This window comes from Cuculus canorus, chromosome 5 (genome assembly GCF_017976375.1).
Source record: "Cuculus canorus isolate bCucCan1 chromosome 5, bCucCan1.pri, whole genome shotgun sequence".
In the NCBI taxonomy this organism is placed as follows: Eukaryota; Metazoa; Chordata; class Aves; order Cuculiformes; family Cuculidae; genus Cuculus; species Cuculus canorus.
The window spans coordinates 44514269-44536889 of NC_071405.1; the positions used below are offsets into that span (position 1 = coordinate 44514269).

Consider the following 22621-nt stretch of genomic DNA (forward strand, 5'->3'; position numbering starts at 1 on the left):
TAGGGGAGCCATAAGCACCATGACGGCAACCCCCCATTAAGAGTAAAATAGAGGTGTGGAGATTTTCTGCTCCACTTCCTCTCCAAAATTACAGACCTATGCTAAGACGCCTGGGGAGCACCAGCAAGGCTGGCCAATGCTGAGCAGGGCAAGAAGAGATTGTGTCAAATCCTGCCCAGGGCTGCAATACGGAATGGGCCTTGGGGTGATGGCCTTCAGCGAGGATTTAGGGGAGGGAGGCTCACAGCCCAGCCAATGTGGAAGAAGCTCACCCCATCCCCATTCCACCTCTGGGGATTTCTCTCACCTTTTCTCTCACCCAAGCTTTTGTGTCTGCTACAGCATGGCACCCACATGAAGGTTTCAGAAACATCACTGGCAAGGAGCTGGGGAACCATTTTCCCCTCTTAAATAAGCCAAGATTTGTGGTCATGGTGAGCCAGTGTCAAAAGCAGCGTTGAACACCAGTGATTGTGGGCAGAGATGACATTTCAGGGATATTTACTAGCCAGTCCACCCTGCAGAGGAGCAACCAAACAAAAGTTCATTATAAATTAAAAACAGCAAAAAATCCCCTCCACCTACTGCACACACTCACATTACCTCGTCTCAGCCTGGAAGGGGAAGTATCATCTTCCTCACCTTAATGCATCACATTTCTCCCTTGCAGCACTAATGCTTACCATCCACAGCGGGGGGAGAGCTGGCAAGGCTGGCTAGTAAAGTCAGCAGAAAAGATGAAGGTTTGCAAGGGAAACATTAGCAGCACTGCTAAAGTAACCATACATTCAACACCAGACATGTAAGTTAAGAGCAACGTCATGAAAGCAGCTAAGAGTAAATTGTTTCTTCTCAAGGGAGGGAAGCAAAATTGGCAACACATAGATTAGAGGCCAAAGAGGAAAGGCTCTTGCATTGTCACAGTCCCTTTTTCTTCTGCAACTGAACTCACCCAGACTCTGAGGCCAGGACTGGGGAAATATTCAGGTGCCTAGCTCCCAGCAGAGGGTCAAGGCTGGGTCTGGGTACCTTTGGGCTCTAGGCTGACCTAAAGCCTTGAGGATTAAGGGTTGGACTCAAAAACCTTTCAGGATTGAGTCTGCCCCCGTTCTCCCCTAAAACTATGGCCATTGTTTTTAATTAAATAATAATTTGGCACTTGCTCTTCAGCTATCCATGCACCACTGCCCCTGCAACCACTGCCCAGCTGCAAGCCTCAGTGCAGCGCCAGGACCAAAATGCCTGTTGTCTTCAGGGGAGGACTCACAATCCAGCTCTTAAAAGCCAAGCTCTGCGGGTAATAAGCCAGAGCATTTGCACACAAACACAACCCTGGCACGCATCTGCCAGCATCTCTGCTATGTTCACCTTCCACACCAGTCATCAGTGAAATCATTATGTAGTCTGTGAAATTCCCCTTTTATTACACGACCCGTTCCCTAAGCCAGAAAATAGCTTCTATTTCTCATCATGCAGAACACAGGAGGAATGCTGCTAATCTGGAGATGCAAGAGCCTGCTCAAGCCATGGAAATACTCTAAAGTACCCAAAGTACTTGTTTTCTCCTTCCCAGCCAAATGGGAGAAGTGTTTCAACCTTCTCCAAATTTCCATCTTCCCTCTTAAGAGCGAGACCAAAATGAGAAAAACCCAATCAATGTGCTTTTTCTCCCAATGCCTCCAGAAAAGCCAGAAACGACCCTCAAAGTGCAGCTTCCTCATTATGCTCACCTCGTCCAGCCCAGAGGATATGCACCTTGGTAACCTAGAAGGCAAGCGGAGACAGGCACTGACCCGCTGCTTTCCCTGTCTCATCTCAAAGCTATCAAGGATTTCATTTCCATAGAATTAAAAGAAATTTCAGGCTGGGCACTTCTCCTCTGAGTAGCAACAGGGACATGAGAAAGCTAAATGACCTATAAATATTCTTCCCCCTAACCTGCCTTCCAGCCTCCTTCAGAAAAGCTGGCATCAGTCATCAGCAATCCTCTTTCCACTCAAATTCTCATCCTAAGGGAAAGGGTAATTAACAAATCAGTAAATGCAAAACTGGAAATAAGCCTTCCAAATTTTACTTTCCATTTCTAGAACAACTCACAGTTTCCTACCCAGCTTCAGAAAGTGGCCACACACCAAGGACATGCTGATGGCTCTCTGGAGGAGAGGATGCACTGATGAATATGTAGGTGCATGCTGCCAGAGATTTTTACTTATAACTTTGTAGGATTAAAAAAGCCTTTAATGACCATTTGCCAAGAGCTGAAATAATTTCTTTCTCTCTCTCACACACAGAGATGCCAAGTCAAATCAATAAGAAACCCAGCATTAATCCAGACTTAAACATTTGATAACGCACTTGGGTATTTTAGAAGTCTCTGTTTCACACTACCTGGCACGTGATTCATTAGGCGAAGGTGCTATCAATCTCCGCTGAACCTACTCAGACACAATAATCCCTTTAAAACACTACAATGGAGGCACATCCCTGGAGAGACAAGTCAATCCCTTATCTGTCACTAAAATGCAAGGGGCTAAAAGTAAAATGCATCATGGAGCACAAGTCACTGTTCTTCAACAAGTGATAGAGATTATGGCTGCATGACCAACTCCAATCCCTGAAAATGCCTTCCTGGGAGGCGGTGAACTTCTGGGTGAAGGGGTTTCGATGCCAGCAAAAGCCTCCACGTCCTACTCCACACATAGGTGTCCTCCCAAATGCTAGGTGTCAAGCACACCACTGACACTCATAGATACCCAAACGACCAGATCAGCTCTCCTGTCTGCACGGAGAGTTTGAGCATGTGGCCCCCAAGACCAAGAGCTCCAATAATTCCAACACTGCAGCAGGGTTAATGAAGCAGCAGGGGAAGTCTTCCCAAATTCAGCCAGTGCTGACCTGTCCCAAAGTTCCCAGCTCAGGGCTGACCACCCATGTCTTCAGGTAAAAGGTGTTGCAAGTTTTTTTTTTCTCCTTTTTTTGAAGCAAGGAGTTATTATAGATAGCTAGCCCAGGGCAGCTGGAAGCACTGCAGCCCTCAAGAAAATGCTGACTCTAGCCCACAAAAAGCCAGATAATCAGCTGCTTTTAGAAGCTTATGAGCTTGGCATCTGAAAAATGGAAGGACATAAAATTTTTAGCAGTCATTTACAATAATAAGTTTTTGTGAAAAACCTTCCACGAAGACATGCTTATGCCTTAATTCGACTACACAAGTTTACAATTGTATAGACAAGTTAGAACAGATCAAGGAACATCCCTTAAGAAGATACTCTTAAAAACAACACATACACACACAGCTAATACTTAAAAAGTCCCTTATGTTTAAACTTGGGCACAGAGCAACCCATCATCAAGCAGCACTTGGACTTCTTCCTAGCTCACCATGGCACCCAACATCACACAACTCAAGGAAATACTCTGATTTGAAGCCCTGGCATGCACATCACAGCCTTCTGTCCAAGGAGGTATAACATCTTATCTGGATTTGGTCCCAAAGCACTACCCCAAAAGTCCACAACAGAACATAGGCTTGGGTCACCAAGCCACCACTGGAAGCTTTTCCCATAGCAGAATACACAAAAGTGGCAGGGCTGAGAGATGTTGAAAAACATGGATGAGACAAACCAGCAGAGACTCTAGCAGATGCACTCTGGCAATATTTCTCTGCAGCACGTGGAAATGCTTAAGGCAAACACGACAAACACCTCCAGTGTGGAGGTGGACAACACATACACGTTGCTGAAACAGATCAGCTCCCACCACATTTTACATCCAGTCCCCAAAGCACTTCAGCACAGAAACTCCTCTATTTGCTCAGGCACAGCAAATCCCTGTATTTTCAGCAATTGCACCGTGCTACCTTTTTTGGTCAAGTCTTATTTCAAAGGGCGGGGAAGGAAGCACCCTGGGATGATTCAAACCAGCTATCTCTGCACTGCTTCGGCCAGCTACCACCTGCTGCCAAAAGGTTTGGTCAAGCCTGGCAACCTCTCAAGCATGCTCACTAGGGCCCACAGGTATCTCAAGCTACTAAGTGCCCAAGTGCAGCGGTAACTCACTTTTCTTAGGTATAAGGGGGAAAAAAACCCTGAATAAATCAGATTAGTTCTTAATCTTATTATCTCATAGTCAGACTCCTGCTCAGGTTCCCCCCTTAAAGCCCTGAGTAGAACCAACTCCCACGTCTCTCTTGCACTCTTTGCAAACAAGTTTTACTTTTAGAGCAACCGACGTCCGCTTGCTGGGAAACATCAGAGCGTAGGAGACCTCCCGGACCCACAGTGTGCAATGCCAAGGGGTTGGGTGCCTGCAGGTGTGGCAAGCCATGCTCCCCAGCTTCACAACTTTATATGAAAAGGTGGAAGACAAGCTTTAGGCAAATATGCACTTGGTGGAAGGCCTCTCAATTTCCACGCTATTTCTTTCAAGAGGGTGCAGGGAAGCCAGAAGAGCTATGATGAGAGGGAAACCAGCCATCATGCTCAGGCTCTCTCAGCAGATAAGTGAGATGTTGGAGGATTCCAGCAGTACCAACAGGAGGTAAAAGCATCTTCCCTTCCTCACAGACACTACTGGCACTGCCCTGTAAGGAAGGCAAGCAGCACTCAGAGATCCTTCCCTATCATAACCACTACACGTACAGCATGTGCTTACACACATTTGCTCTCTTCTCCCTAACAAGAGTTGCAATTCTTACTGCACGAGGAGCACAACCCTATACAGCTACCCTGCAAGGCGAGCAGACGGGCACGTGTAGCATCCCAGCTGGATCCCGCACTGCCATTTGACAGCTGAGCTCCTGCATTCGTGCTGCCGCATGTTCCTGGGGCCAAGTGCCTGCCTGGCAAGTCTCAGCAGCACACCGATCCAGGGCCAACAAGCACGCTGTTAGCACCAGCACCCCTGTAAGTCAGTCCTGGCTTACTGCAAGGATCAGCCAAAGCTCCTGTCTTGCCTCTTTGGATGGTTCCTCACCTGTTTCCACCTGCCTCTTCTTAATTTCTCCCGTAAGCAGCCAACCTGAGGGGAGGGCCACAGGCTGCGCAGAGTCAACTGCTGAGCAAGGGGTGCACGATCCCTTACTCCGTGCCACAACACCTTCAAACTCACATTCTGTTTTTTAGCCTGCAATTGTGTTTTTAATACGCAATTACAAAGTGCAGTCGCAGGACAGAGCAAAACCAAGGACAGGAGTTTGCTCTCCCACTCGCGACTGAGCAGAGTTACGAAACATCCTACCCGGTGCTGCCGGGCTCGGCTGAAGGCATCACAAGTATGCAGCGAGGAGCAGGCTCTTATCGAGGAATTTAAACCCTCTCCTTGGGGAGCCGGAGACGTCTCTGAAGGGAGAAAGAACAGACAGCTTCACCCTCTGGCTGCAGACCTTCTCTTCAGCGAGGGGAGGCTCCTGCCGTGGGGAGCCGAGACCCCTAGCCAGCGCTTCCTCCGCCGTTTTTCGGTATGAGGCGGGACCGTGATGATGCTCCTTCAAGCAGGGCCCGCCCGGGCAGCCGCGGGAACGCCGGGAGCTGCGGGGACGCCGGCGCTGCCCGCTGGAGTCCGGCCAGCGCGGGACGAGCGACAAAGGCTCCGGTGCCCAGCACCGTCCCGGCCACCCCCCTCGCCAAGGCAGCTCAGATTTCCGCTCGCCTTCTGTCCCGTATCGTCCCGGGCAGGTCGCCGCTCTCCGCGGCTCCAAATAAAGCGCTCCCCCCTCCTCCGGCGCTGCAGCACAGCGTTGGCTCCACGCGGGGAGGCAGGCCAGGCCAGGCCAGCCCGCCCCCCTCCCCGCCCGGCACTCACCTGCCGCCCGCTCGGCCGCGCCCCGCCGCTCCGCTCCGCAGCGCGGAGCCACCGCGACCCGCAGCCCTGCTGGCCCCGCCCGCCCAGGTGAACCCCGCCCACTCCACTGGCCCCGCCCCCGACAATCACCGCCCACTCGGCAACATCGTCCGCTCGCTGGCCCCGCCCCCAGGTGAGCCACGCCAATTCTACAACCCCGCTCCCCTCTCCCCGCCCCCCACGAGCCCCGCCCGCCCCGCTGGCCCCGCCCAGGTGAGCTCCGGCCCCGCAGCCCCGCCCCCCGCCAGGTGAGCCCCGGGCGTGGCCCGCGTTCGCCTGGGTTTGGGACAAAATCTGAAATTCCCCTTTTAGAAAACCCTTACTGCCTTCTTTTTTAAAAAAGTCTTAAATCTTCCTTTTTTTTTTTAAAAAAAAAAGAACTCAAACTCTCATTTTTTAAGTCTTGAGCTCCCTTTTTACACAGAATTCTTAACCCCCCACACGTAAAAGTATTAAATTATCCTTTTATTTTAAAAAAAGGTCTTAAATTCTTTTTTCAAAGAAGTTTTAAATAATAATTATTTTTTTAAAAAGAATTCTTAAATTAGCCTTTTTCAAAGCCAGTCCCTCTCTCCTCCGGCTCGCGGGGCCACGCGGGTGCGCTCACCCCCGGCTGGGAGCTCTCAGCCCGTCGGGTGGCCCGTGCCCGGGTGCGACAGAGGAAAAGACCCCCTTTTCGGAGAGGAAGAGCTCGGCCTGGCTAAGGAGGCAGGCGCAGCCCCTGCGTCCCGTGCCTGACAGCCAGCCGGGACTTCAAACGCCCCAAAACTACAGAGCGGCAACGGGAAGGAGACAGGTTTGGCTGGTTTGGGAAGAAGCAGCAGGTGCCTGCTATTGTGCTGGTTTAGAAACACCTCACCACCTCCCTCTGCCTCCTTTTCCCATCCTAGCTCTCAAACAACCTACCCGAAAGCTCCCCCACGTTGCACACTGTCTTTCTTCCATGGCCTGTCAAGCAATGAGGTGGCATCAACCTCAGCGTCCCATCCTGGTGGTCTCCACCCACAAGGGTGCTCCAGTCATGCCTGTGCTGGTGCAAGCCCAGGGCCAAGCATCTCCCACAGTGGGGTGGACACAGTTACTTTTGTATTTCTTATTCCAGAAGCTCCTGGGGCCTTGGGCAGCCTACTTTAATGGCATGTCTCTGCCCGTGGCAAGGGGGTTGGAACTAGATGATCTTTAAGGTCCCTTCCAACCCTTACTGTACTATGATACTAGTATGATACTCTTGTGAAATGTTCTGCTGCTCATGAGAAAGGATACCCCACCCATCAGACTACAGGTGCTGAGGTGGCTGCTCTAAAGCCATCTCAGGGCTGCTGCTCTGTCACGAAATGTCTTAATTTTTACCTATAGTCAGAAAAATCCCCATCTCATCTGACCATTGTCAGGTTTCCAACATCCTTAACTTCTCTGCATCAGAGCTGCTGGGATTAGGACGTGATGCAACTCGCTAATATGTAGCTGTCACTTGGCAACTTTAATTGGGTTTTAAATGAAGTTTTCTGTTATTCCGATATATTCCTCATAATTATGAATTAAAATCAGATGATACATCTGGTGCTCCCCAAGAAGGCCACCCCCTGGAGACCTTACAGCACTTAAGGAACAAAGATCTATATAAGAAAACAACAAAAGCTGTTCTCAGGAGATACGTATCTTATTTGTTAGCCTGGATACTCCTCCGAGATCCTAATCAGACACAAACCAAGCAGAGGTTCACTTGTCACTAGTGAGGAAGATTTACTTTTCTTATTAGAAGATATTTTGAGTTTTAAATCTTTCTACCTTTAGCAGCTTGTAAGAAGATGAGAAATCTGTTTTCACTTGCAAAGGTAAATCTGTTACTGTGAAAAATAAACTTCTAACTCTGCACCTGCATACCTATGTGATCCCTTGATTCCCCACACTCCAAAGAGTTCTCCATGCCTTCCATCAGCTGAGATGGATGAAAGTGCCCCAGGGACAATTTTATGCTGCTGAGCTCTTCCAGACTGGCTCCTCATGGACCAGATACTCCAACGCTTGCAGTGTCCCAGCCCACCTCCAGATTTATTCCCAAAGCTCAGAAGCTCCTATAGTGCCAAGACCATCTTCAGGGACTGACCCAGGAATAGCAATCAAGAGGATTTCTGTGTTTGTGCTCGCTAGTTCCTCACTGTGTTTTCTTAAGGTGTATCTTAAAAGTTTTGAAAAAGTCACATTCTCATTGTACACTGAGCAGCCGAGCTGCTTTGGGAGGACAGCAGAGCTATCTCAGCATCTTAAGCAGCTGAATTATAACCAAGCAGGTCCTTTGGTCTCTCCAGCAGCCTTCCCACTGCAGATGAGATAGTTTCCTCAAAGAAACTGTCTTGCTGATGTGCTCAGGAGGGGAAGACTCCTTGCTCTGAGCCTTCTTAAGAAATACTAGATGTTCGCACAAAGTAACACCTAATGAGTACAAACATACCATGCCCTAGCAGCAGGTCATCATTTGGTGACCAGCTAGAAGCCTCTTAAAAGAGTACATCTCCACTTGAGACAGCCACTCAAGCTAGCTGAAACACAGCAGTGTTAGCCTGTGCTACGATGTGGCACTGTGTGGTCAGCCTGGGAGATGAGGGGAAATAGGCATCAGAATCTCCAGAGTTGTTGCTTTGTGCTGAAAGCCAAAATCCTCTGAGCTGTTATTGAAAGCAGAGAGTTGAGGGAATTTTCTTTTTCAGGCCCATCTCCAAAGGAAAAGAGTGGGAAGTCAGATTTTCAGAAGTATCCCACATCCACAGGGGCTGGATGCAGTCGGCATCACAGTTCTTGCCAGCCTGAAGGTCATCTCTTATTTCACCACTGCCTGCCCACCAAGCACTGCTAGAGGCAGGAGCTGCAGTCCCCTTCCTCCTGGGGTACAAAGGCTGAATGGTCCTCACGGTGCTTTCCTGTCCTTTTCCCCTTGCTGTGGACTCCTTGAGACCTTGGGAATACGCCTCTGGGCCCAGCAAGCCTAAGGAAATTTGTCAGTCACCATCCTTTCCCGACACAGCCACATTTCATGTGCCACGCAGAAATTACCCAGTGCATCCCTTGCCTACCTGAGTATACAGAAGGGCACATTTCCCCCAAAAGATGAGCTTCCCTCTCAAATAAACATAACTGCCCCCAAAATCCTGGCTTTTCCAGGGGAGCTCTGGCACTGGGAGAGAAAAGCGTCTAGTACTATGTGGCACGCTGACTTTCTCTTCCAGCAGACCTCCCTTACCTCAAGAGCTGTAGTTCAAAGCCAGAAGTGAGGAACTACACATATATATAGTCACAAAATATATAGAATTATAAATATATTAATACAGATTAAAATATTTCTATAGTGTATATATAAATACATATACACTATATACTGGAAAACGAGTACTGCCTCCTGTTGCTCAGCATATACCTGTAGCAGAGTTGAGAAGTGTCTATCGACTGTTTCGGCACTCTTAGGACTTTGGGAAAGGTTGGAGGGTGTGAAGTTTTTCCAGGTTTATTTGGAAGGTTTTGAATTTATTGTTGTTTTACTGGCAAAAGTTTTATTATGCAACCATACGCTGTTTTTTCTAAGAGACAGAAGATGCTGCCTTGAGAGTAACAAAAGGGCTTGTTTGGAAGAATTTTTTCCTCCATTTCTAGGAAATGAGAAAGAAAAGATGCTGCAGCATCACAGGAAAGCTGAACTGGGACTCAGAACCGCAGAGCCACTGAACCTGACTGCCAGTGTCCCATGGACCACATCCTGCTGTTCCTACCCACAGCCCTGCATGGGTTAGGGCTTGCAGAAAAGAGAGACCTTGGTCTGGTGGGAAGACTAGCCATTCCCCTTCAAGGGCAGGCCTTATGGCCTCTAAAACTCGATATAGTTCCTGTCCTCTTGCTTTATTCAATGAAGCTTCTGCAGCAAGCCTGCAAAAGTTGCTGAGCGGTTGTCTCTTGCAGCTACAATAGGAATGGGGATGGTAAACAGCAGCCTGTAGGATTGCAGCCCTATACAGTAAACTTTATGGCTACATTGGTCTTCTTATGTATTTGCACTGCACCTCGTAGGCATACAGCACTTTTCTGAAAGGAGTGTCTACTTTCCACACCTATAGGTGGTGGGAGCATAAAGGGAGATGACCTGCAAAGGATCTCATGAAAAGTGGTGCCCAGGAAATTCACAGCGCAGGTGAGTGAGCCAAGCAGAAAGGCAGCGTTGTGAAAAACTTGCGATGGGCTCAGACCCAACTGTCAGGTCCCTACATCCTTCAGAAACCTATGTTGCCTGCTCTTTGCTAAAACAGCTCTTGCAAAAAGTCCAAACCAGCAAAATCTACCTTCAAAGTGGAATTTAATAACTAAAAATAGGGCACAAGGCTTCCACTTACGCCTTTTTGCAAAAAAAAAGTAGAAAAAAAAGGGATGTTATTATGTTGGAGCTCCTGCAGACCTGTTCAGTGTCCCCAGGGCACAGTATGTCTGGGTCATTACAGCTTCATCGCCATTCCCCTTTTCAACAGCAGGTTGAGCCATGTGGCATCGGGAACAGAGGTGGAAGAAACAGCTGAAATAACAGTGGATGGAAGTGAAGAGAGAGAAAATGGATGGGAGAAATAGAAAAGGGCAAGGGCAACTGTGTTGGGAGGTGTAAGGATGCCCAGAGCACATCCCGCAAGCTTGTATTTCCTGTCCAGGTGCTGGGTAAGATTCTCAAGATCTTTCACCTAGGAAATAGCCCCATTAATTATGGCTGTTGAGTATGGGAATGCAACAGCTCTTTGCCTCTCCAAGCCATTCAGCTTTCCCAAGTATTTTGGAGTGTGGTCATGCTAATTTAATGCGGGTTTTTCAAAGGCTTGCTGGGAAAAGTTCTCTTCTTCCCAGAGGCATTGAAAGTTTTGACCTCCTGACCCCCCTTTTTACTAGGAGGTTCAAAAGCAGCATTGCAGCTGTTAAGTTTTTCTTCATGCCTCAGTGATTCTCTGATGAGGGACCAAGCTGGTGTTTACCTAGGCTTGACCTCTCTTCTTTGGGCCCAGAGATATCTCTTGCAGTGCTACAGGCAGGGCAATGCTAGAAACCTCCCTGCCTTGCTATTCATTCCTTCTCTGCGTGCAAGCACACTGGTACCCATTACTAATCCATCCCTCATCAGGAGCTGGGGTTCTCAGCAGTGATCCCATTTGTCCATCAAGCTGCAGATTAATTTTCATTTAATCCACCATGACTTGTCTATGAAATATGACCCTCCTCCTGCTCTGATGCTGGTATCCACTTGGCTTCCAAAAGTCAACTGTTGGTTTCTAACAAAAAAATATAAACCCCTCTCAATAGGCTACCACCAGCCTTGCACATTCCTTGGGTATCTCATTGTCCCCTCCACTACCAAGACTCATTATTTTAAGGAGGCGTCCTCCCCTTTATTTACATCTTTATCACACACTGCCACGGTACCAGACCACTTCTTCTTCAAGGACCAAGATCTATCACAGCACTTGAGCACAGTTTTAACCTCAAGCATCTTGTTTCAGGATGGCACTATATGTGTCACATCCCCAAGCTAAGAGGTTGGAGGTAGATGGCCTGATTCATTACAGTTGTATCCTGGATATTTACTCACAGCAGCCTGATTTCCAATGGAGGACAGGAGTCAATGCCTTCTTTGCATGAGTCCCACCACGGGAACAGGAGCATTGGGTTAGGATGAAAAGCGAGGTGTGAGGAAGCCAGAGAAAAAAAGTTTCTGATCTGCCAGTCCTTAGAGCTGTCGGATTAACCACATTCACACCAACAGATTAGGGTCATTAACGTAGTCATTAAAAACAGGGAGAGTCCTGCTGTGAATAATGACAGGTGCTTCACGCTGGCAGGTGCCTGGTCCCAGTGGCGGAGATTTAAACATGGTGAGATAGTGATGAGCACTCTGTTGCAGACATCTCCAAGGTAGAAACAACCCTCATGCTTTTTACACCTTTCCTGCAATCTGAAAACAATGATAAACACAGAAACGTGCCCGTTTCTGAGGGTCTGAACTACCCTGGATTATGTTCCCAGCAGAGGCTGCAGAGCCCTCTACAGAAAGGTGCTTATGGTAGAAGCTGGGGAAGGGGTCTGCTCTCTGAGCTCCTACATCTCTGCTCAGTTATTATCTCCTTATGTAAGGTCAGCTTTCCCAGATGCTGGGAAATGGGGATAATGTTTACTTTGCTTGCAGGGGTGTGGAGGAATAATTAATTAATGTTTATGAAGTGCTTTCAGATCCCAGAAAAAGAGAGGTGAGATAAGCAGCAAAGATTCATGAGGCAGGTGCACAGCATTCTGAGAAATTATTGCAATTCAAAGATAAATTGTTATTGCTGCCTAATAAGCAGATACAGATTTCTCCTTCTTCCCATCAAGACCATGGTTTCACCCCCACTACTCACAGCTAGTTGACTATAACAATCCTATAAATCATATGGGGCTGACCCATCTGGTCCAGCTTCTGGTGGGAAGGAAAAAATATTGTGCAGCCTGCAGCCAGTCCTAGTGCTAGCATGTATGAGATGTGCAAAGGGGCAGCTTCAACTTGCACACTGCCATGAGCCTCTCACCTGTGATAGCATCTGGAGGAGGCAGTAGACTCTTCCTTTGCAATGGGGAGCATCTCCAAAAGCTGACTCCTGTCCAGCTTCAGCCAGCAGACTCACTGGGTGAGCTTTTTGAAAGCCTGTTGCAGGTCAGGGGGTGCAAGCACCAGGATGTGACCCCACTGCCCCTGGTTACCACTCCTCCTATGGTCTGGAGAACAAGCCCGTGTGCGTGCCCCTAGCCCAGCATTTGCTAAGAAAAGCTTAAACCACCAAGGAGACCTTGCTCTGGTGATGGGTTTAGAAGAGCGTGGGGGCAGTGACGCAGCAAACAGGCATGTGGGAGCTCAAACCTTCTCTAAGCTAGGCTGAAAACAGTCTTTAGGCAGCGTGGCCATTTCTGCCTTGAAACCAAAGCAAATGTGACCTGTTTTAAACCAGTGTGAGTAATGTGAATACTGAGCTGGTGTGAGCAGGTTTTTCTGGTTCTCAATGCAGCCTTTCCCTCTCCTTCCTTGCCTGGGCTTCCAGTTTTGCACTAGGAAGACACCCAAACCTGGAGAGGAGCAAGCCTTCCACCCTTCGGGATACCTTTTCCTACTCTCTACCTGTGCTGTTCCCATTGGTCCCAAATGGCTTTTCCCACACTGTGCCTCAAAAGCCACCTGCCAGCCTGTACTCTCTGAAAACACCATGTTAATGCAGCCAGCCCCACAGTCCCCTCACACCACCAAAACCAGAGGCCCTCTCCCACAACCTCACTCTGCTGTGGCTGCTGTTGCCTGGCATGACAGCACACCACAGTCCTGCTCTGTGCTTGGTGGTACTGATGATTTTTTCCTGCCTTCAGTACCCAACTGGGGACCTTGGGCAGAAACCAGGACGGTGTCAAGCCTGAATTGCTTTGCGTATTGACTTGGGACATCTAAGACCACCTCTAGACACACGCTTGGAAAGAACAAGCAAGTTCCCTGGTTACTAATTGTCGTGTGTTATTTTTATATTCAAAACATTCTCCTACTTTCCCCAGCTAGGAAGACCAGGGTTATGTATGAAGGCCCCAGTTCAGCAAGACAGTTAGTAACATCTGGACTGGAACCCATCACTGAAGACTTGAAACCTTGCAGGATTTAAGCCTTTCACTCATGGGATTTTCATTTTCAGTCCCATGAGTGAAAGCTCTTTGGTGAACAGGGATCAATGAAGTCGAATAGTTGTACCAGGTAGGAGCCAGTGGCTGGGGTGGTGGAGTGGTTGGCACATCGTCTCAATTTGTCTGTGCCTCCTCAGAAATCCTGGTGTGGTGGGAAAGCACTCAGGCAGCTGTCTCTTGAATAAGTACAATGAAGACAGCAATAATTATCCTTAGTTATTTCAAGTCCTAAGTGGGTTCTATATGCACCTGAAACACTGATAGATTTTACATGAAGCTACTCTTTGTTAGGGTACTTTATTTGCTCTCCATGTCCAGAGTACTTGAGTAAGTTACGTAATGTATCTCAGTCAACAGAAATTCACTTGGAAAGCCAAAAAAAAAAAAATGTTTTATTACCTACTATGCTAAAAGTAAATAGTACCTGATGCCTACAGAGTATTGATGGATTCTTAACACAAGGTTTTCTAGTAACTACATAAATCATGCAAGCAGCATGGCTTTTCAATTTGTATGGTAGCAGCACAACCAAAATAGAAATATCATCCAACAGATGCACATTCAGCATGTATCTTCCTTTCTATTGGGAAGCCAGTAAATTGGCTTTCACTTCCATAATGCTGAGCTCTTGGCAATTTTTGAGCATAGCCTTACTCAACACATGGCAGGTTGCTCTAATAACAGGTGATACAAGGAAAAAGGAGGATTTAAAAAGCCCTTGCTTGCCGAAATTTTCCACCTCTTAACAGGCAGGATTTGCCTTCAGGCTGTAGCTTAGCTAAGGAAGTCACAGCACCAAAGAGGTTCTACGAAATGCTGCTCATCTCCCACACCTTGCATGAACCAGCATAGCCCTCAAACACACACAGCCCTGAGAAGGACACACCATGACAGACATTTCTACCTCCAAACAGACCTCCCATGGGCCCTGCTTTTCCTAACAAGCATCCCCTCTTTATCCCACTAAACATGGGAAATACGCCTAGCTGGCATTCAGAAAAAGCTGAAAACAACTGAGCAGCCAGAAACTTTAGACAGGATGAAGCCCTGGAGCACGTTACCCCCAACAAGGGGGAGTTTTAGAAAACACCACCTTTGTGAAATCAGACAGAGAAGACAATACAGAGCCTGGCATGGGCAATGAAATATGTATGTTCCTTAGGACCCCATCCAGCCCACCCCAGCCACTGCACCCTTGCCTTTGCATTCAAGGGGCACTGGATCCCATCCAAACAAGATGCACAGGGAACAAACGTAGCCCTGGCAACTTCGCTGAGGGCAGGCAGGAACAAAGAGGATATGCTGGCTCAATTGGTTTCCATTTTTAATCCTTATCTACACCCATCACCCCTGTGCATGGAAAGAGGCTCCTGGTATAGATTTGCATTGCTATGGGAGCTTGAAGTGATGAAGCATTTGGCCTGCCTATTCAGAAGCAATTAGTGATTCAAAGAAGCCTGAGACATCTTAAAGGAGACTGGTTTTCCAATAGGCAGGTGCTCTGAGCTGACATCGGGGCAAAATTAAGATTTTTGGAAAAAGGAAGTCGCAGGCTGCCTGAAAATATGGTTCCTTCAAGTCTTACTAGGGAAAAAATATTGCACAGAAAATTCCCGTTTAGGCTGGTAAAATCTGAGAGGAGGTGGAGAGAAATGGCTGAATTTATAGTCCTGGTAGAAGTAATGCTTTATCTATCTATTGAACACATAAATTATACGTTCCTTTTCTGGGTTAAGAATTTCACCTCCACCACCGTGAGCAATGCAGGCACAGCTATCTCCCACTAACCTTGACATCCCAGCATCCCTGTCCCAACACAACACTATCCCCGAGCCAGAATTTCTTGCCCAGATTTCCTACCAAATGATGAAGTATTTTTTTTTGACCATTATTGCTCTTACACTTTAAATCTACCTAGGGAAAAGGGCAGCCTACCAGCCTTTAGTTTGACTGCAGTAACTGGAACATCCTTGCTGCTGCTGTTGCAGCGCAAACCCAGGGAAGGAATGAGATCTGCACCACAGCCCATGCTTTTACAGTCCCTAGCAGGATGAAAAGCTCTGGAAAGGCAGCCCAGGGATGACTAGCTCCCAGGGTCCCTGGGGGAAGGCAGGAAAATCCATGCCAAGGGAGAGCTTACCCTTGCAGAGACATCATAGAATCACTAGGTTGGAAAGGACTCACTGGATCATCGAGTCCAACCATTCCTAACACTCCCTTAAACCATGCCCCTCAGCACCTCATCCACCTGTCCCTTAAACACCTCCAGGGAAGGTGACTCAATCACCTCCCTGGGCAGTCTGTTCCAGTGCCCAATGACCCTTTCTGTGAAAATTTTTTTCCTGATGTCCAGCCTCAACCTCCCCTGGCGGAGTTTGAGGCCATTCCCTCTTGTCCTGTCCCCTGTCACTTGGGAGAAGAGGCCAGCTCCCTCCTCTCCACAACCTCCTTTCAGGTAGTTGTAGAGAGCAATAAGGTCTCCCCTCAGCCTCCTCTTCTCCAGGCTAAACAACCCCAGCTCTCTCAGCCACTCCTCCTAAGACTTGTTCTCCAGCCCCCTCACCAGCTTCGTCGCTCTTCTCTGGACACACTCCAGAGCCCCAACATCCTTCTTGTGGTGAGGGGCCCAGAACTGAACGCAGTATTCAAGGTGCAGTCTCACCAGTGCCGAGTACAGAGGGAGAATAACCACCCTTCCCCTGCCGGTATAGAAATGTCCAACGCAGAGGAGAATGCAACCACCCTTCCCCTGAAGGAGTTGTCCTATAGGGTCCTACCCCTGGAGCTCCTTTTCCCCTTCTGTAACGAGGAGACATACATAGGTGCCTGCAACAGGTAACTGAGAGCAAAGCGAGGCTTTTGCTTAATGCTTCAGTGGTTCCAGCTCCCCCCTATACCCATGCCACCAAGTTGTGCTGACACCACTGCTGAATTACCAGATCCAGGAGAAAAAGGGGAGCAGGAGATCGCTAATTGCCATCTAGAGGCGTCATCTCCTCCACACTGTAATGTGTACAGCACCTGAGCTGCTTGCAAAAACATCACAGTCAGCCAAAGCTGTTTCCACCACACGTGCCAGTTGCTTGGGGGCTGCTGCTGGGACTTTGCTAGGCAGAAAACAGCAGGACAATGCTGTAGGAAAGGGTGGAGCTGAGTTAAAAAAAAAGAGGATTTCTTCAAGAGAGCGCTTGTCAACTTCCAGGGCAGAGGGCCACAGATAGCTGGGGATGCATCTTAAACAGTTTTTTTAATCTGAGAGCAGACATATCTATCCCCGTCTACAACATCTGTCTGGCAAGTGTGATGGGTGAGGGCAACAATATCTCAGGCTGTTACATGCAGCCTAGGAGGGAAACCAGGCAGCAGATAGACTTTTCCAAGGCAAAACACCAGTTGCAAATGGGTGCTGCTCGGCCCTAGCAAGTAATAGTGGAACACTCAGTTGTGCAGATATCCCCTTTTCCCCATAGCGCTCTGGGAATGAAATGCTCATCAGGGAAAATATTTCCTCAACTGCATGCAGTTCTGCAAGGTTTGGAGACCATCTCAGGCTGCTCAGCTCCAGAGCTGTTTTCTTGCAATTCAGTAAAAGTCTCCCGCTGAGATCAGGGCTTGCAAAACATGCAGGGACAACTCTTATCCCAGAGGATTTCATGTTGAAGAAGACTAATAAAAGGAGAGAGAAAAAACACTTCTTCCTATTTCCCAGAGAACAAAATTCTCAGAAGTATCTTAAAGCAAAATAAACAGAATGCATCAACCTCTACTTTTAGGTACTTGGATGTCCTCATGAAACTGGTCCCTGCTAATTTTTGCCCAAGCTACAAATTATCAAAGACAAAGGTGCGAATCGCAACCACTTACCCTGATCGCAGGCCGCTAAACCTGCCCTTCCCTGCTCATGCAGAAAGCTGCTGCCATATTCAGCCAAAACAAGGGGGCAGACCTGCAAACCTATTCCAGGTGCCCTTCAGAGCGTGCTACACCTGCAAAAATAATTTAGATTTAGGACAAGACCATAAAAGTGTGTGAAATGCAAGAAGTGGCTGTGAGGAGAGAGACACAGGCATTGTGGAAGAGGACCAAGACACCTGGCTGAGGCTGATCTCAGAAGATTGCTCATAGCATCTGTCGTGCTTCTTGTCATCACAACAGTAGCTATTATTTGGATATCTCATTTTTCTTAGCACATACACATGCACCATCAGGTTTTAACTCCCACTGTTGCTAAGACACGTTAGAAGTGTGATCCAGAAATGCTGCAAAGGTTCAGAAAGCAAAGCATATCCACAATTTATTTACTTCTTCAATCTTACACTTTGAGGCTGTGCTGCTTTTTAAGTTGACTGGTGTGGGACCAACAGAGTACTAAAATATGAGATGTTGCCCCCAAAGTCCGATGTCAGAGAGGATAAATGGAATTCAATAGCAGCTACAGGAAGGACCCTCCTAGGTCCTATGGTACCCTTGACCATATAGCAATCACTTGGAAAAACTCAGAAGACAAGAAACAAGAGGAGATACAGCAAAATCTGTAGGTCTGGAGATGGTCCAGGAGACCATCTCCAACCCACTGCTCACCTTTTTCCTCCCAAAGGAAATTTCCGGCCACTCTGTTTCACTTGTGTGACAAGTTTTTTCTCTCCTACCTCTGCTCAGATGTGACTGTGTCAGCTGTTTTTCAGCCAAGAGGATGCTTCACACTGAAGGGATCTGGAGACAAGCCTTGTAATTAGGAGGTGGCTGTCACCTACCAGGTAATCCCTCCTCCTTCCTCATTTAGTCTATGAGCTGTATAGCCAGGTTTGTCTATATTGCCCATACAACTTATCATTTGTGCACAATGTTTTCCCTCTTCAAAGCACTTCAGCAGGCTTTTTGCACCCTTCTCCCCAGCCCATATATGACAAAGGTTTTAGAAAGGGGCTAGAAGGGGAGCAGGGCAAAGGAAAGCTAAGTAATTTGCCCCTGGACAAAAAGAGTCGGCAGTAGAGTCAGGGTCAACACTCAGCAGCTCCTGTCTTTGAATCTTGTGCTCTGATCATTGGCTGCACCTCCTTACCTTCAGGTTCAAAAATGGTATTGTGAGGCTTGGTGCTCACTTTGGTACCAGAGACGGATTTGCTTCAGCTCAGCGCTCTTGTGGTCACATCCACTGGACCACATTGTCCTGGACCAGTGATTAAATGGAATAATTTCAAACATCTTACAGTGGTTAGTAAAGCCACAATCAGCACTTTTCCCTTAATAGCACAAGAGGAAAGAGAACGGAAAGGATCCATTCATGACCTCTCATTCCAGCTGATGTTTTGGGCTGGTTAAAGCAGGCAGTGGTCCCCCTACAACCTGTGCTGCACCGTCCAACATGTCAGTGCTACTCAGTGCAGAGAACTGGATCAAGGACTGGCCCAACTGTAGAAAAAACCCAGGGGAGACAATGTTTTTTTTTTTCTGCCAGACTGCCTGTGCATCAGGGAAACACTCATGCCAACAAAGGAGAAGGCGGAGGGGTGAGTGCTTGAACCAGGCTGGGGGATAAGAACAGCTTAAACCCCTTTTCCCACTGCTAATCCTAGCAGTAGAGCAGCTCCAGGCATGTTGATGAAGTTACAGTGATCTGGACAAGCATCATCACCTCTATCGGCCTGTACCTGGAAATATCTGGTATAGTTGTCCCAAATTCATAATATATTGATAACCCTGCCACAGCTTTACCATTGGTACTCATGATTTGCTTAAATCATTGCTGGGCCAAGAGCAGCCCCTCTCCTGGGTGGTCCTGAGCCCACAAGGTACTTATTTTCTCCCACTGCTGGAACAATCTTGTACTGAAGACTGTTTTGCTGGTTTTCCTGCAATTTTTCTCTCTTACTACACAGAGGAAAGCTCATTAAAACAGAGAGAAGAGACACACTCCCCGTCATTGTCTTTTAATTTACAAGGCAAAATGAAAAGGCTCTAGCAGATAACAAGCCACTCAACCAGAGCATTCCCAGTATCTGACCCACCATAGGAGAACATCGCTCTCAGTCCCTTAGCTCTGCTGGGAAAGACCCCGCTGTTTGCTGTCCTCCTGGCACTGTGTGTGAAGGCTCTGCTCCTTGCTTCACTTCCATCCTCCTAGCTGTAAAATAGATGTAATGGATATGACATCTCTCCCAGGGGAAAGGGTGGCAATTACAGAAAGTCTCCACCTCTCTCCTCCATGAGCAGGGAGGGCAAAGCAATTTTGGCTTCCCTACTGATGGCTACGCAGAGTGAACAAAAACAAAGTGCCAAGGCCAGAGACCGCAGGTGCTGGGGTGATGCAGAGCTGGAGGTGGCCCAGACATGAAGTCTAGGTAAGCAGTACCAGTTCTGCGTACACTCAGGCTGAGTAATATCCTAAGGAGCCTAAACGTGCATGGAGATGTCTGGGACTTGAGAAATCTTGCCCAAGGGCCAACAGGACTCTAGCAAGTGACCACACAAACTCCTGCAGATCCAACATTCATTAAAAGTAAAATTAGTGTCTCCTTTTAATAACCTCATTAATGATGACTGCTCTCCTAGGAACCAGGATTACTTAGGACATATGTCTATGAAGAAGATCTGAGTTTATGCTGAAGCCTCATCGTGACTGAGCTTTGCCAGGGTCCCTCTGCTACAACGACTCTCTGGTCGAACAAAGGGGGTCTGTGCCAGGCCTTTGTAGGGACAGTGAGTGAGTCTGTCTTTCTCTTTCCTCCTCTCACTACTCATTTTTGGGGTGCTTGTAGGTGCACCAAAGCAGAGCATATCTACTTCTAAACAGTGTTTAAAGGTAGTGAAGAGAAAGAAGGGTCACAGACTGACAGGCACACAAGTTGTACCATGAGTGTTTCTTCTTCGAGAAAGCAAGATGGAAAAAAAACAGCTTAGTTATTTTTCTTGGTAAGGAGAAGGCATAATTTCCTGGTCATGATTCAGTGCTGTCACTTTGAGTCAGTGACTGTCCTTTATGCACCTCACAGCTTTGCCTTTAAAACACTGCTCATGACAACACACCCCTCTGGGCAAAGTGCAATTACCTGGGAGTTTACTAGCTCTCCACTTGCAATTACTGGACTGCCTTGTGTCCCACTAACACACCCTAATCACTACATCATCTCTACAGCCCTAAAACTGGTAGCTCCTACAGTCAACAGTAAATACCATCATTAAACATCTGGGAGTGAATTTACTACCAGCCACAGAGGGGATTACTTGCTGTGGTCATTACAGACATGCAAACTGAGCAGAAGGATTGTTACAAAATATGATCCCACTCAAATAAAAACATGTGCTATTAGGGAGCAACAGGTAGTGTTTATTTGATAAAACACCAGGGAAGTTATTTAAGACAAGTTATTTAATGACTACCTGGTAAAGTCCTACTTCACAGTGGCTAGTACTCACACTTCACAAACCACCTCATCAGAACCATTGGGGGATACAGAAAGAGCTGAATTTATTCCTGCATGTGGCCTACAAGGTGTGTGTATGTTTTTCTCTGATACTACTGTTGATGGGTTTAATAAAGCCTGAATAATGTACTTGGCTTAATTTTTCAGAGAAACAAGGCTCACTTGTATTGACTGAAGCAGGGAGAGATGTTGGTCCAAGAAGGAGCAGCATTACCAAGTCCCAAGTTGTTGAATTTTAAGAACTGTCTCTAAAAAAAGAGGATTGTTGAAAAAAAAAAGTACTTAAAATAGCAAATTAATTTCATGCATATTAAGATTCTGAATTTCCAGGTTCATGTAGGTCAAACCTCCTCAAACTACTTGGGACAGAAGTATTTCCTTATCTTTTATTTATATACAAACTCCATCATTTATTCTCACAGATCCATTAACTGGGTCTTCTAGGCAAAGTCTATACTGCTTCAAGGGTCCTCCTAAAATTGTGTATTTTAGCAACAATGCATGATGAAGTTTTTATTTTTTTTTTTAGAATTGACAACTTGTGCTACATTAATGTAGCCCACTGCCTGGACAGTTACAATTGTGATCTGGCTAGAGGGTGGAGGGAAACAATCGTATGGCTGCAGTTACCTGACCAAAGCATATGCCCTGTGTCAGGTGCGCTCCAAAGTGATCTCTGGACAAAGCTTCCAATTGCTGTTTCAGGGATGGGGCAAATCAAATGTCCCCTCAGCCCAAGAATTGTCCCTCCTGCTCCAGTTATGCTTGATACGCCTTCAGCAAAATCCTCTCTGCTCATTTTATGATGTCCCTCTGCCCTTCCCTGCCACCAGGATCCTGAGGAACTGCCCTTCTGCTACAGTCACGATGCTAGGAGGGATCCACAACTCTCCTTGTGCCTTGTGTCTATGGGAAAAGCTCATTCAGGCAGCCTCCAGCCCTGTGACCTGATAAATAACACAAGTCATGAGCTAAAAGGTCTTGGCATTTCCAGCCCACTCTTGTTTCCCACTTGTGGCTCCAAGGCTTTTCTGAGTTGTGGTGTCACTTTTCAACATGTGCCACTAAATCTGCACAGCACACCAGCCCTTCTGCAAGCCCACAACTTGCCACTAAGCCACAAGGCTCCTCTGGGATGGATGTCACCCTGTGGAGGGGGTTCGTCATCTGGAACAGCTCAGGCCTGTCCCATCATTAATGCCTGGCACGTAGTTTCACATGTGTGGCTCGGCCAGTTTTGAGGGATGCAAAACACGCTGTGCTGAGAACTGCCCCTCTGTGCAGCCAAGAGTTCTGCCACCCCACCTCCTTGCATCTCTGCTCCCATTTCACAAGTGGAAGGAAAAGCCCCTTCTTTACAGCACAGTCCCTGCCATGCCCTTTGCTTCCCTGCCCACAGCCGAGCCCTGGAGGACCCTTCCCTTCACCCCCTCCTGGCTCCAGGGGGAGGTCATGCCGAGGCAAAAGCAGAGACCCTCTCTATCAGTAGAAAAAGCCTTTTCATTTCAATTTAAAGCCACTTTCTTCTAGACAGCTCCTAACGCTGTGTGCCCTGCAGCGCATTCCTGAGTTTGATTAATCAGGTGAACCCAAACCTACCAGAAACCACCTGCTCCACCTACTTGAACCCCTGTAACGATCTGAAG

The 22621-nt window shown here is 47.5% G+C and overlaps 1 protein-coding gene across 7 annotated transcripts in view; it reads right to left on the reverse strand.

Moving 5' to 3' along the window:
* LOC104068923 (ras association domain-containing protein 7) overlaps positions 1-22621 on the reverse strand; it is a 35021-nt gene that overhangs the window by 11865 nt on the left and 535 nt on the right. For 2 of the 7 annotated variants that reach the window (XM_054068424.1, XM_054068431.1), the window contains exons 1-2: positions 5803-5899; positions 5239-5339 (exon numbers count right to left, since the gene is read on the reverse strand). The exons of 1 other annotated variant lie outside the window; for it this stretch is intronic. The gene's annotated coding sequence lies outside the window, so the exon portion shown is untranslated. Of the gene's footprint in view, positions 1-307; positions 519-4974; positions 5149-5238; positions 5340-5802; positions 5901-17415; positions 17538-22621 lie in introns of those variants that run through there. 4 more of the 7 variants (XM_054068425.1, XM_054068429.1, XM_054068428.1 and 1 more) reach the window with 4 other exon arrangements.